Source organism: Puma concolor, chromosome B2 (assembly GCF_028749965.1).
Source record: "Puma concolor isolate L17-30 chromosome B2, mPumCon1.1.hap2, whole genome shotgun sequence".
Lineage (NCBI taxonomy): Eukaryota > Metazoa > Chordata > Mammalia > Carnivora > Felidae > Puma > Puma concolor.
The window spans coordinates 3072183-3086077 of NC_141671.1; the positions used below are offsets into that span (position 1 = coordinate 3072183).

The 13895-nt window shown below is 50.5% G+C and overlaps 1 protein-coding gene and 2 non-coding genes across 3 annotated transcripts in view; 2 read left to right on the top strand and 1 right to left on the bottom strand.

The window, feature by feature from the left end:
• Positions 1-13895, top strand: part of LOC147580609 (histone H2B type 1-C/E/F/G/I) — a 505297-nt gene that overhangs the window by 26056 nt on the left and 465346 nt on the right. The window lies entirely within an intron of this gene.
• TRNAV-CAC (transfer RNA valine (anticodon CAC)) lies at positions 9795-9867 on the top strand. The gene has a single exon. It is a non-coding gene; the product is annotated as a tRNA-Val (tRNA).
• On the bottom strand, positions 11491-11564 carry TRNAT-AGU (transfer RNA threonine (anticodon AGU)). Its single transcript has one exon. It is a non-coding gene; the product is annotated as a tRNA-Thr (tRNA).

A 13895-nucleotide genomic window follows, 5' to 3' on the forward strand; every position in this document is an offset into this window, starting at 1 on the left:
CTTATCAAATGGCCCAAAGGATGTTTACTAAAAGAAAAGGCGTCAAGGACAGTTTTGCGAGTAGTAACAGCCTGTAAAGTGTCTTAGAAGCAATCCTTCCAACCACAGACTTGCTCCCCCAGACCATCAAGGAACCAGAGACTATCCAGGAAAGACTAACGATTAGGTTTCCCTCATCTGCCAAGGCCAAAGGAATTCCAACGCCTGTGGGTGCGGATTGATACTTTTACTAATTGAGTAAAGGCCTCCCCCTACAGGACAGAAAAGGCACACAAAGTCAGGAAAGTTCTGCTTTATCAAATAATACCCGGGTGTGGCTCCCCTAAACATTTGCAAATTCATAACGGGAAATGGCTGCCTTGCCTCTTCCTCCAGTCGAACTCCTGGCTCTTGGAAAAGTTTTACACCTCAAAATGAAGCAACCCGTCTGCTTAGACTCAGCAAAACTCTAAATAACACCTCGCAAGCATTAGATGCTTAAAAATTTGTTTTAATGAGCTGAGGGCCAAACTCTTGAAAATAGAGCCCCCCCCCCCCATCGGTTACTTGCTCCGTCACCTGGGTTACGAGAGGTTCCCCAACACACGTTGCTCCCAAAGCCAGGGTCTCCCCGAGATCGTTTGACAGATGCCATCTTGTTGGTGAGTATCCTCTTCACTTGGTGTTTTTCTCTTCGTGTCTGCTGACGTCTATGCAGCCTCCTGCCTGCCAGCCTTCCCGTAGAACCACACTGTGGGCCACTCCAGCGACCCTGGGGCACACTCCGACGGCTGTACCCCTACACTGTCCCCTATCAGCTTGAAGAAGCCAGAACGGGCAGCGTCCCTGTTCCCTGACAGCCGACACGGGCCCTGTTCCAGGGGAGGAATGAATAGGGAAGGGTTAACATGAGGCAGGGAGAGATCAGGGACCTTCAGGGAGGCAGACTGCAGCCGCAGGTGGGAGGCTGAAGCAGCAGACGGGGTTCTCCCCTTTCGAAATCCTTTATGGGCACCCTTGCCCCATTATCAAGGGCGTAAGAGGAGGATCTAGATGAGACAGGCAATCTAACCCTAAGACAACAGATGTGAGCCCTTGCCTCTACCCTAATCACCTTATACCGCTGGGTCAGGGAGCGATCACCTGTGAGTCTGACCGCAGACCCTCACCCCTCTAACCAGGAGATGCTGTGTGTAGGAAGGAGTGGAACATCCAACCCCTGACACCCCTCTGGAGGGGCCCGTTCACTGTCATTGTGTCCACCCCTACTGCAGGAAAGGTAGCCGAGGCGGGTCCCTGCATTCGCTACAACAGAGTGAAGCTGGCATCTCGAAACTGGGAGTGCCTTCCGGATCCATCCACGCCGCGCAAGCTGACCGCACGGAAGGTTCTGCCACTCCAGAGGCCCGGGAGACTGCAGCCCTGCTTTAGTCACTCCGGAAGCTGACTGATCTACGCACGGCAGAAGCTCGAGGAACCGACGGGCTGGTGAAACAGAAGACCGTCCTTATTTTCTATATGTTTCCTTGCTGTGACGCACTGTCACGCCTTGTTTCTCACTGTTACTGTAATTCTCACTGTAATTGGCCAACTGACTAAAAATGTGGTAACAGGTTTCTGTGAACCCTCACCTTCCTTTGGAGGACAGGATTCTTCGTTGGTACCAACGTGGGGATCGATGGCCGTGAGACACCAGAAAATTAGGTCCCACAAAGCTTATAGTAAAACAAAATGCCGCAGCCCTACTACCGGGGTTTGGATTCCCTATTTGGGAAAAACGTCGTCTCGTTAAAAACTTAACATGCCTAGGCCAAAGATCTCATCACTCAACCACCCGGAAAACCCAGTGGTGGGAGACCCCGGATCACCTTGAGCCGGATCCGCACCCCTGGTCTAACTGCTCTCATCAACGAGAGGCCTGAGACAACGTCAACACGGCCATCAAATGGCGGGTCCCAGGTGGACTTCGCTGGATATGGGGAAGGACGGCCCCTACAGGACTTCCCTCGGCCTGGTCAGGGTCACGTGTGCTGGGAACTCTCTGTCCATCTTTCTTCCTGCTCCCGCTTGCCAGAGGGGAACATTTGGGAGCCCAAGCGTATGGGGGCGGGGAGACTCAAAGGAAGCAGCGTGCCTTACAAACTGGCGACTAAAAAGGTCATAAATGGCCTCCCGAGCGTGTAATCCGATCTTATGGCCCTGCCACCTGGACAGAGGACGGGTCCTGGGGCCACCGCACCCCCATCTACATGCTAAACCGCATAATCAGACTGCAAGCAGTTGTAGAAATTACAATGCGACAATCAATGCAGTCAGAGCTCTTAACTTACTAGCCGAGCAGCAAACCGAAGCGCGCCATGCCATCTATCAAAACCGCTTGGCCTTAGATTACCTGCTTGCTTCTGAGGGAGGCGTTTCTGGAAGGAAAGTTTAGCCTGAGCGCCTGCCGCCTGCAGACCGATGATGAGGGAAAGTCATAGAGGAGATCACGGGTCAAATACAAAGGATTGCTCATGTCCCCGTCCAGACCTGGAATGGTTGAAACCCCAGGGAGTTATTTGAAAAATGGTTTTCAGCTTTCAGGGGATTCAAAACTCTCATAAAAATTATCCTCCTAATTCTGGGAGGGTGCTTAATCCTACCCTGCCTAGCTCCCCTGGTTGTACTGTCTGCCTCCAGTCTCATCGAGGCCGTGATTAAAAACAACAGACGGCCACTCGTGTAGTGATATTATAGAAATATAAACCTCTAAACCAAGATGATGCTCTTAGACCCAGACAGAGGGGTCCAAGCCTCAAAGGGGGGAATGTGGTAGGGTCTCCTCCCTAAGGAAAGAAATAAAAAAACCCTCAAGGCAACCTGACTATACGTGTACGTGCCCACATCCCTCACGACCTTGTAACGTGAAACCACTTAATCAGACTGCACGTTTGTGCGTCACCATATACGGGAGACAAAGAAGTGGAAAATAGATTAAAAGCTACACCATGTGGCGTCCGGGGCTCAGTTCCTCGAGTGCGAACCCAACTGAGCAGTGTCAGAAGGAATTAAGTTGCTTCCTGGGAAAAAAAAAAAAAAAAAGCCTCGCTGTCACGACTCTACTCTCTGTGCGGGAATATCCTGCTCCACTGAGGGAGGCAATGGCCTCATTTTTGGTGGCTCTTTTTGGAATGTGGAGACTTGAATAAGTCCCTACTCCCGAGCGGCTAGAGAAGTCCCGCTCGGTACCTCCCAGCAAACACTGTCTACTGTGGACATGAAGACTCCCCCATCGCGGCCAGGCCTCTCCCGGTCCTGGGCCCTGGGCTCCGCAGCAGCTCTGAGTGGTTTCTCCCCGCGATTGTGGTCTACTTCTGATAACAAATGTGCTGCACCTCCCCCCCACCCCACACCCGCCGGTTCCCCAGCTCTCCGGACACCGACCCGCTACGTGTCCCGAGGTTCAGTCCAGTTCTGACCCTCCTTGTGCATTTGGTACCGGGTGAACTGGGGAGACCCGGGGCCCGGGGCCCTGACCCCTTCCGTCCCAAAGGTGTCACTGAACGCTCTTGGCCTCATCACGAGAAAGGACTCAAGGTCAGACACACAACTCCCAGCACGGCGGGTGGTGACGCAGGGGAGGGAGAGAGACGGCGTAGGCCGCACGCACCCACCCACCGAGCGAGCCAGAGTGTGGCCAGCCCTTCCTCCCAGGCGCTCAGGTTTCTGTCTTGGGAGCAGCTGTTCACTAGAGGACGGGATATTCGTGACTTGGGGCGGGAGGTTTGGCGCCTTCCCTTCCTCGTTTGCCCCGGGGCTCCTGTCATGGCGCCACCCCCTTGGGCCCGTCTGGGGTGACGGGGCTTCCCGAGGAGTCCGGACACCCGGCCATCATGGTTTCGCAGCCTGTCTGCAGCCCTGAGCCCAGTCACGCCGACACAAACAATTAACCTTCACAGGCGTGTTGAGGGGAAGCGGGGAAGAAGGCTCCGGTTCTCAGCAGGGTTTGTCCAGCAGAGGCCTCCGACCCGGCCCCTGAGGCTGTCCGTCCCTCAGCCGCGTCCTGGCGGGAACCCCAGGAAGACCCCCGGGCACCTGCGTCTCCTCCACTCGAGATGTTTCCACACGGCCAACGCGCGTCCTCGCCTTCGTGGGAAGCCGGGAGCCCTGCGGGGAGCCGGCACCCGACTGAGCCCTCAGGTCTGCGCGCCTTGGGCTCCCGGCCCCAGCTCTCTGCACCCCTGGCTGCTCCCGGCTCCGATCCCGCAGAGGCAGCACACCATTCTGCTGAGACACAGGGAACTCCAGAAGGGAGTGCGTCAGTCACACGCGGTGTCCCTCCTGGGGCCCTTAAGGGAAACGAACGGGGCACCTGTTCCAAAGGAGCGCCCAGCTCGGGTGAGGCTAAGACCATCAGATCGGCAGGAGGGGACGAGCTGTCCCTGAAGGGGGATGGCCTCCTGAGCGACCGAAGTCAGAAGGCTCACTGGGTGCGGGCCCCCCCGTTGTGAGGCTCTGCGACAGCCCCTGGGGACTCAGCATCTGAGTAAGACCCGTGGTCAGAGCCAAACGTGGGCGCTTTTCGTTGGGCTCAGACTGTTTCCGATAAGGAGACCTGTTAAAGGATGAACACGACTGTCCGGGCCAGCACCTCATCAAGGTGTCGCAGGCGGTATCCTTTGCTGAGGCTGCTTCCGGGGGCTGGCACCGCAGGGGCCCCCTAACAACCCGGAGACTCAGAGCCACTGGGGCAGGTGGCTGGGACGGGGGCGCAGGGTGCCAGCAACGTGGCTTAGGGAGTCCGCGAGGAGCAAGAAGCTTCCTCTGTTTGAAGATAAACAGTGATTCTATCTGGCCAAATGGAGACGCTAGGAAGCAAAATTTAGGATTAGGAATGAAGACCTTATTTTCCAAGCCAGGGAACCTTTCAAATGTCGAGGGAAGGTGCTCACCACCACATTCCAGAACACCACGTGTGTGAAGTGGTCAGACTAGAAGAAGGTATCCAGGCCTGGAAACGTTTTCAATTCAAGAGATCTTTCGTTCATTGTGTCCTGTCCTAGATCTCAGACTTTTCATTCCTTGTAATCAACGATACCATGTCCTGACGGTCGATACTTGCCTAGCGGATGCTGGGATGTAAATCCAGCCGGTAGAATCACCAGCACGCCCAGCCATCTGTTCATGGTAGTCAAGACTGGAAACTTCCCAAGTGCCCACCTGCAGTCACGTGGACATGTTCACATGAAAAAATACATAACGCAGAACGTAGAATGAATAATCTACAACTTCCATGAATGAACTTCACAGACCCGTTGACCAAAAGAAAAGAGACACAAAAGAGGATTCGTTTTGGGAGGGGTGGCAGGGCGGGGGGGGGTGCGGGGGTGAAGGTTTATGGAAGGACTTGGCTTATGCCAATTACGGGGACTGGCTAAGCAATTTGTAAATCCGTAGGGCAGGCACTCAGATAAGGCGGGCCAGCAGGAAGAGAGGCTGGCAACGGAATTGAAAGTATAGATGAAACAGCAAGTCGGTTCTTTGAAAGTTTCAACAAAACTGACCAGTGTTTAGCTACATTGACTGAGAAAAACAAAGAGAGGAGACGCAAATGATGAAAATGAGAAGTGAAAGTGGGGACGTTATTACAGATTTTATAGAAATAAAAGCAATTGCAAGAGAGTACTCCGAAAAAGCATACTGGGTAAAGCTAGATTAAGTGGACGGATGTCTAGAAACATCCAATCGGCCAAATAGAAAACATGAAGCAACAAACATGTGAACAGTCCCGTAACTGCTGAGATACTGAAGCAGGAATCCAAACCATCACAACAAAGAAAAGCCACCCCAGACGGTTTCACGGAGGAATGCCACCAAACGTTTAGAAATGTACTTTTGGCGGTTGGGGTGCCTGGGTGGTTCAGTCGGTTAAGCGGCCGACTTCGGCTCGGCTCGGGTCATGATCTCACAGTCTGTGAGTTCGAGCCCCGCGTCGGGCTCTGTGTTGACAGCTCAGAGCCTGGAGCCTGTTTCAGATTCTGTGTCTCCCTCTCTCTGACCCTCCCCCCTTCATGCTTTGTCTCTCTGTCTCAAAAATAAATAAACATTAAAAAAAAAAAATTTAGAAATGTACTTTTGGCGGCCGGAGGGGGGTTGCGGAGATGACAAAGGATGTTGATTTAGACTTGATCCCTTGAGACTGTCATACATGGAAAAATACTTCCTTTAAAGTGGGGGAAATAGTCATCAGATTGGCGTCACCTCCTCCCTCTCCTTTGGCACGGCTCTTCCAGCGGGTCCCCTCGAGTCCCCGGAGTGTGAGGACCGGGGTCGCCTCCTGGCACCTGCCCGTTTCTAGGTTCGCTGCTTCTGGAAAGCTGTCCGCTCTTCTGACCGGAGGCTGTCTGCCGGCCCCCTTTGCAATCCCAGCAGCCGCCCTCAGGAAGTAGGAAACGGCGGGTTGTCCAGTCCTGATTTCAAATGTGCTGCCAGGCTTCACGAAAATCTCGGTGGGCAGAGGAAGGCCTTCTCTGTACATCGGTGTCCACAGCAGCGTCATCCACGATAGTCAGGGAGCACCGACCGGGATAAATGCCAACAAGTAGCTGCTACAGGGGGAAGAAATTACCTACAGAGGAGCAAAGATAAGGATTACAGCCGCTTCCCCCTCAGGAAATGTGCAAGCAAAAAAAGCGGAGTGAAATATTTCGTGCTAGAGATAAACACATTTATCTAGAATTCTGCACCCTGGGAAGTCATCCCTAAAGAGTGGAGAAGATATAAAGATTTCCCCAGAGAAAATATTGAGAGCATTCGTGGCCAGCGACCCATCCAGCAAGAAACGTTAAGAGAAATTCTTCAGAGGAAAGGAATGATACAGATCAGAAACTCGGATCTATGTGAGAAAGACCATCAGAGAAGAAATACATGAAGGCAAAATAAAAACTTTCTTATTTCTTACTCTGAATTGACCTGACTGATAACAGGGTGTTCAACATAAAAATACCCACAACATACTAGATTATGTATGTTGTATATCTATGTGTGTATATACATATATTTGCTTATGTATGTGTGAAACAAATGACAACAAGGATACAAGGAACAGGAGGGAAGAATTAGGATTATTTTGCTGTTATAAGGTACTCACACTTCCTGTAAAGTGACACAGTGTTTTGTTTTGCTTTGTTTTGAGAGAAAGAGACAGAACGTGGGAGGGGCAGAGAGGGAGGAAGACACAGAATCCCAAGCAGGCCCCAGGCTCTGAGCTGTCAGCACAGAGCCCGACGTGGGACCCGAACCCACAAACCATGAGATCACGACCTGAGCCGAAGTCGGACGCTTAACCGACTGAGCCCGCCGGGCGCCCCTGACACAGTGTTATTTGAAAGTGGGCTTGGGGTAGTTGCAAATATATATTGCAAACTCTAGGGTGACCAGTAAAAAAAAAAAGTAACAAAAGAAGTATAACTGATATGCTAAGAAAGGAGAGAAAATAAAATAATATAATACAATAATGTGAAGTGCTCAATTAAAGCCACAAAAGACAGAAAAAGAGTGGAAGACAAACACAGGAACAAAAAACAAAGGCACCAAACAGAAAGTAGTAACGGCTGCGCAAAATATTAATCCCACTATACCAGGAATCAGCCCAAATATCAATGGTCTAACTGCACCAATTAAAAGACAGAGGTTGTCAGAGTGGACCAAGAGACAAGACTAAACTATATGTTGTCTACAAGAAACCCACTTGCAACATAAAGACACATATCGACTAAAGGTAAGTGAATGGACACAGACACACCAGCCAACGTTGGAACAAAGGGAGCAGGAGAACGTGTTCAAGCCAGACGGAGCCGACTTCAGAGCAAGGACACCACCAGAGATAGAAAGGAGCTTCAGAGAATGACAAGGGGTTCGATTCTCCCTTGACAAAAGGGGTCAATGCTTAGTGTGAACATGCCTCACAGATCATCAAACCACCTGGGAAAGAATGTAAGAGAATTGTAAAGAGGAACAGGTGAATCCATGATCATGTTTGGAGACTTCGTGTCAGAAATGGTCCAGCAGGCAGGAGATCAGTGAGGACACAGCCGAGCTGAACAACGCCATCAAGCAAATGGATATCATCTACATCTACAGACAGCTTACCCGACAACAGCAGAACACTCGCTCTTCTCAAGGTCACACGGGACCACATTCTGGGCCATACAACACACCTTACCACATCTGAAAGCATTGAAGTCAGACAACGTCTGCTCTCGGGCGCCAACAGAATTGAACTAGCAATCGATAGCAGAAAGATAGCTAGAAAATCCCCCCAAAACCCGGAGACTAAACAACACACTTCTCAATGACACATGGGGCAGAGAAAATGTCTCGGGAAAAAGTGAAAAACATCTTGAACTGAATGACATGAAAACACACTGTTTCATACAGTAAAAGAAGTGCTTAGAGAAATTTAGAGCATCGGATGCATATTATTTGCAAAAAAAAAGATCGGAAGTAAATCATCTAAGATTCCATCCTAGGAGAGTAGAAAAAGAAGACCTAATTATCCAAAGCAAGCAGAAAAGAATAATAAAAATTAGAACAGAAATTAAAGACAGGAAATCAATGAAACTAAAAGCTGGAGCTTTGAAAAGATCAATAAAATCAGTAAAAATCGATCAGCCTCTCACTAGACTAAGAAAAACAAGGGAAGGGACACAGATTCGTGATAGCAGAAATGAAAGAAAAGACAAAACGATAGATCCCAAGGACAATAAAGGGATGTTATGCACAATCTTTATACCCACAATTCAGATAACCTAGACGAAATGGACCGATTGAAGTTGTGGAGACAGAATTTGCCAAAATTCACACAAGAAGAAACAATGACCCTCAATAGGCCTCCACATGTTAAAGAAATTGAATCAATAAGAAATACTATTCCAAAACAGAAATTTCAGGCCCAGGGAAGTTCACAGTGAAATCTGCCAAAGATCTAAGGAAGAAATAATACCACTTCTCTACAATCTCTTTCAAAAGACAGAAGCAGAGGAAACGCTTCCAAACTTAGCGGGGCGAGCATCATCCTAACATCAGGATCAAACAAAGACACGGCCGGAAAGGAAAACCACAGACTGTCATCTTTATGAACACAGATGCAAGAATCCTCAGCAAAATACTAGCAAATTGAATCTAACAACGTATCAAAAGAATTATACACCATGACCCAGTGGGATTTATTCCAGGTGTGTAAGGCTGGTTCAAGATCCAAAATCACTTAATGTAATCCATCACACCAACAGGCTAAGAGAGAAAACGCGCGTGATCAGATCGCTAGCTGCAGAAAAAGCCTTTGACAAAATCCAACTCCCTTTCGTGATAGGAACTCTCGGACAACGTCTCTACCTTCTACTCAGTTTTGCTGTGAACCCTAAACTGCTCTTTAACAAGTCTATTGAAAAATAATAAATGCGTATATTAGAAAAGAAAATGGTTAATGTGTGTGGAATTGTGTGAAAGGGAGTGAAGTTTTGAATTTCAAGCTGGGCAGGGAATAGATTGAGAGCCACGCCCGGGAGCATGTGGAGGGTGGGGAAGAACGAGATCATTCTGATCGTGGTCATGGTTTTAGCATAAGGCTCATAGAATTTAAACACTTAAAAATGTCTGGGAATGGGATACCTCCTAACCTCAGCGTGGTGCTTGTTTTGGATCAAGTTTAAAATGCGGTTGTGGACACTGACTACGCAAACGTGAGTAGAGAGAAGACCCCGGACTTTTAGGAACCAACGCTGATGAACGCAGGAAACCTAGGTGAGAGCCACCGGCCCAGCCCACATGCGGGGGTTTCTGTGGTGTAGCGGTTATCACATTCGCCTCACACGCGAAAGGTCCCTGGTTCGAAACCAGGCAGAAACACACGCACGGCCGAGTAAACCCTTTTCTCTTCCAACAAGCCAATGCCGTGTGTCACATAGACACCTGTCACCCTTCTGACCCAGCCTTCTATTCGCTTTATCTATGGTCTCCTGTGCACAGCTCCGTCCCTTCCTCTCCCGAGTTAGAGAGTCATGGGGACACCCCGAGACAGGGTGTCTGTTTTGTGCGCCCGGTCACCAGGCCAGGGGACACTGACGGGGACCTGGAAGGAGGAGTTGTTTGGGAAAAGAACATAAGCCAGCAAAATACGTCAGGTGGAGAGAAGGCCCTCTCACCGAGTTTGTTTTCACAGTTCTTACAGCGCGACGGTTTTCTCGAGTGCCACGTTCTCCAGTCAGTACCCTCCAGCTCCCGGGGCTTCTAAAAGCACTGGGTCTCATTGACCGTCACCTTGGACTGCATTCCACTTTCAGGAGTCCTTTAAAATCCAGTCTTTGGGGGCGCCTGGGTGGCGCAGTCGGTTAAGCGTCCGACTTCAGCCAGGTCACGATCTCGCGGTCCGTGAGTTCGAGCCCCGCGTCAGGCTCTGGGCTGATGGCTCAGAGCCTGGAGCCTGTTTCCTATTCTGTATCTCCCTCTCTCTCTGCCCCTCGCCCGTTCATGCTCTGTCTCTCTCTGTCCCAAAAATAAATAAACGTTGAAAAAAAAAAAAATTTAAAATCCAGTCTTTGGGCAAAAAAACCAGACTCCCAAAGAGGGCCAGCGTCACGGCTGGCAAACCACACGCCCAACTTAATGTTCTACCACTCCTGGTCTGAAATTCTCAATAACTTTTCAACAGAAAGCCCTGCGTTTTCGTTTCACGCTGGGCCCACAAATCCTGTCACGCGTCCTCCCGAAAGCTCACAAAAGGAGCGGTCGTGCCACCTCTCTGGTCCTTCCGGGGAGGAGCAAGCAGCTGAGAACAGTGCCACCCCCTGCTTGACGACGAATGTTGTGTGGAGGAGGGGGTGCCTTTGCAGACTGGACCGCCTTAAGAGGCATCCTCGCACATCAAAAGGAAAAGATCGGCTAAAACATTAAAATTCTATTCTAGGATTTGATTTTTTTTTTTTTTCCCAGCGTTTTATTTTGATCTAAGTACTTCCAGTCCCAGCTGCCTCCAGTCGCCTGTTAGACTTCTTGTTCTCTGTTTTGGTTGGTTCCATCGCCATTCTTCTTACTCTTCCAAGATTCCATCACGTCACTGGACTTTTCAAAATATTCTGTGGCGTCCTAGAATCCACAATCACGGGAGAAGGAGGGGTGGTTATCGCGGCACTCGGTTTGCACAACATGCACGGCTTGTCTCTTTTTCTTGCCTTCTTTGTGGATTGCTTTAAAAGCAAAATGCTGAGACTGCGAGCTTCTTTGGGAAATGTGGAGCGTAGCTATAGAGGTTTAAAATTAGAAAATTACGGCTCGCGTCTAGTTCACAGCATAGCTTTGCCAATTCATGGTGAATAATCTTCTCAGTCTTCTACAAAACGCCTCAGACAGGTAGACTCGACATCTGAGGCTTCCATCAGGTATAAAACCCAAGCTCTGATTTGTTTTGCTTATTTTTTACCCATCGCCTGTATTTGCCTTGGACAATTTCGCTTTGTAAAACCTCAAAGAGGAAGGCCCCGCTGGGATTCGAACCCAGGATCTCCTGTTTACTAGACAGGCGCTTTAACCAACTAAGCCACGGAGCCTGATGTCCCATCCCTCCCTGACGCATATTGTTTTATGAAATGTCACACCTTAATCTACGTGGAGCCCAGGATGGGGTCATCGACACCAGGGAAAGCTCCTTCCTCGGGGAGGAATCCTCGAGTAGGACTGTCCTTAACTCGAACACCTATGCACCTTGGGAGCTCCCTGCCTCCCAGCAGACGGGCACAGGAGGCACGGGGCACGCTGTGTGCACACTCGCGTGCAAAAGGAACAAAACAGGAGGCACACGGGTCCACGGCGATCCTAGGCGCCGGTGGGCACATGACGCTTCCTGATTAGGACTCAGCGCTGCTGTCTGGGAATCGGTCTCCCGGACCCTTGGCTGCGCCCTCGGGATCAGCCATCCCACTGGCGGGAATTTTCTCCCACTTGCAGCTGAAGAGTCGCCTTAGCCGACCTCCTGCCTGTGGTCTGGGAGGCTCCGGCCCCTCTCTTCATTTTCTTTTTCTTTTCGTTCTTCCAGGTCCTCTGTCCCTTTAGTTCAAGCCGCGTTCAACCACCCTGCTCTTGAAAGACCTGCGATCTCGTGAACGTTGTTGGAGTTTATCCTTGTATAGTGGGAGGTGGCAAACTGTGACCCATAGGACAAATCTGGCCAGCTACCTGTTCTTGTCAAGTTTTATTGGAACACGGCCACACGTATTCTTTTCACATCATCTGCGGCCACTTTCCTGCTTACAACAGCAGATTTGAGTAGCTTCGACAGACGCTGACTGTATGGTCCACTGGCCCATTGAAGAAAAAGTTGGCCAACCTCTGTATTAAAAAAAAGCCACATCCGCAGACCTCAGGCAAACAAGCCCTTGCTTGCCTTGGCTTCCAATCCAGCTGCCGTGGCATCACACCCGCAAGAGTTGTGCTTTTGTGGATGGGACGGGCGGGGCAAGTCCTCCTTAAGAGGCTCAGAGGTTTTTCTGCTGAGATACCGCCTTAACTCCCTTTGGAGTGCCAACGAAAGATTTTACAATCACGCCTGTGGCTTCATCTTGAGGCCGCATTTTCTGACAGTGCTCTGGATTTAATTCTTGCCTGAAAGTCATTTCTTTCTTAACGTCGGCATCGCTTTTCATCGTGGAGCCGCTGGGCATGACGAACAGCTTGTCTTTCAAGCCCTCTGAGTTGTGGCTCGTTTGTGTTTGACAGTCCTCCCCTTCACTGAAACCTGAGCAGCACCCTCGCAGTTCCGCCTGGAAATCTCTCTAGCTAAACGGGTCCGTGGGACTGGTTTCCATTCCATGACACTGCAGGCCCTGGCGTTTCTAAATCCCCAACTGCTTCACGACGAATCCCTTTTTCTCCAGGTTCAAGTAACATTTTCCTCGGGATCCATTTGTGCCTCCTGTGGATATTTTATGGGGGGGGGGGATCCAAACCTAAGGTTATGCCTTGGTATGGACCCCACCTGATGCCCCGTAAGTTAGGATGTCTCCTCGGGAGAGCTGGTGGGAACCATTTTCAGGGCTTTGTAAGCAGCTTATTCTTTTCCAGGGGCTCCTTTCCCAGCCTCCTGGAGTTTTAACCTCCCCTTGAGCGCGAATCAATATTCCGCCCCGAAGGCACAGCCAGCCCGGGAGCCCTCTCCGTGCGCGGCTTTCTCCTCTCCGGTGTCCTGTGCCCCCTGTATCCTGACGGCTTTGGCCTCGTCGAGATGCTGTTTGTGCTCCCAATGCGGGGACCCCGCCTGGCTCTGAATCGCCCTCCGCCCTCGCCCTCCGCCCTCGGCCGTGCTGGGGCTAGAAGCTGCCTCTAGGCCCTAAGCTAAAACCTTTGTGAGACTCACCTCTTCCGTCCCCCCCGCTGCCGGGGATGGGGGCCCTGCACTGACAGCAAATGTCGCAATTCCTGTCCGGCCTCCTTGTTGCCCACGAGGGAAGCGCGGCTCCTACAGGCACGCATCCTTCACGGGTGGAGGCGGAAGCCTGCGTCCCTGTCGACCTACTTGCCCACTTCCTTCTGACCTTGCTGCCGTTCGTGGCTTTTTGCTGCGGTATCATCTATCTATCCGGCCCTTGCTACTTTGGGACAACTTAGATACACTCACCCATCATCTCATTTATCTATTTATATTTCTCTCATGTCCTTTATTTTACACATTCTCCGTTGTAATGGAAGCAAATGCTAGAGTCTTATGTCTTTATCGACTGTGCTCTTGAAGGGGTTTAAAGTTCTTCTCCTCATGGACTTCTGGTAGCTTTATTTTTTACTTTCACATTTGGGAACTAAACTTACTAGCTGATTCTACTGTGTAGCCCGTGTTCAGAACAACAGTAATGGAATGTTCTGGGAACCTTTGTGTCTGTCCATACCTG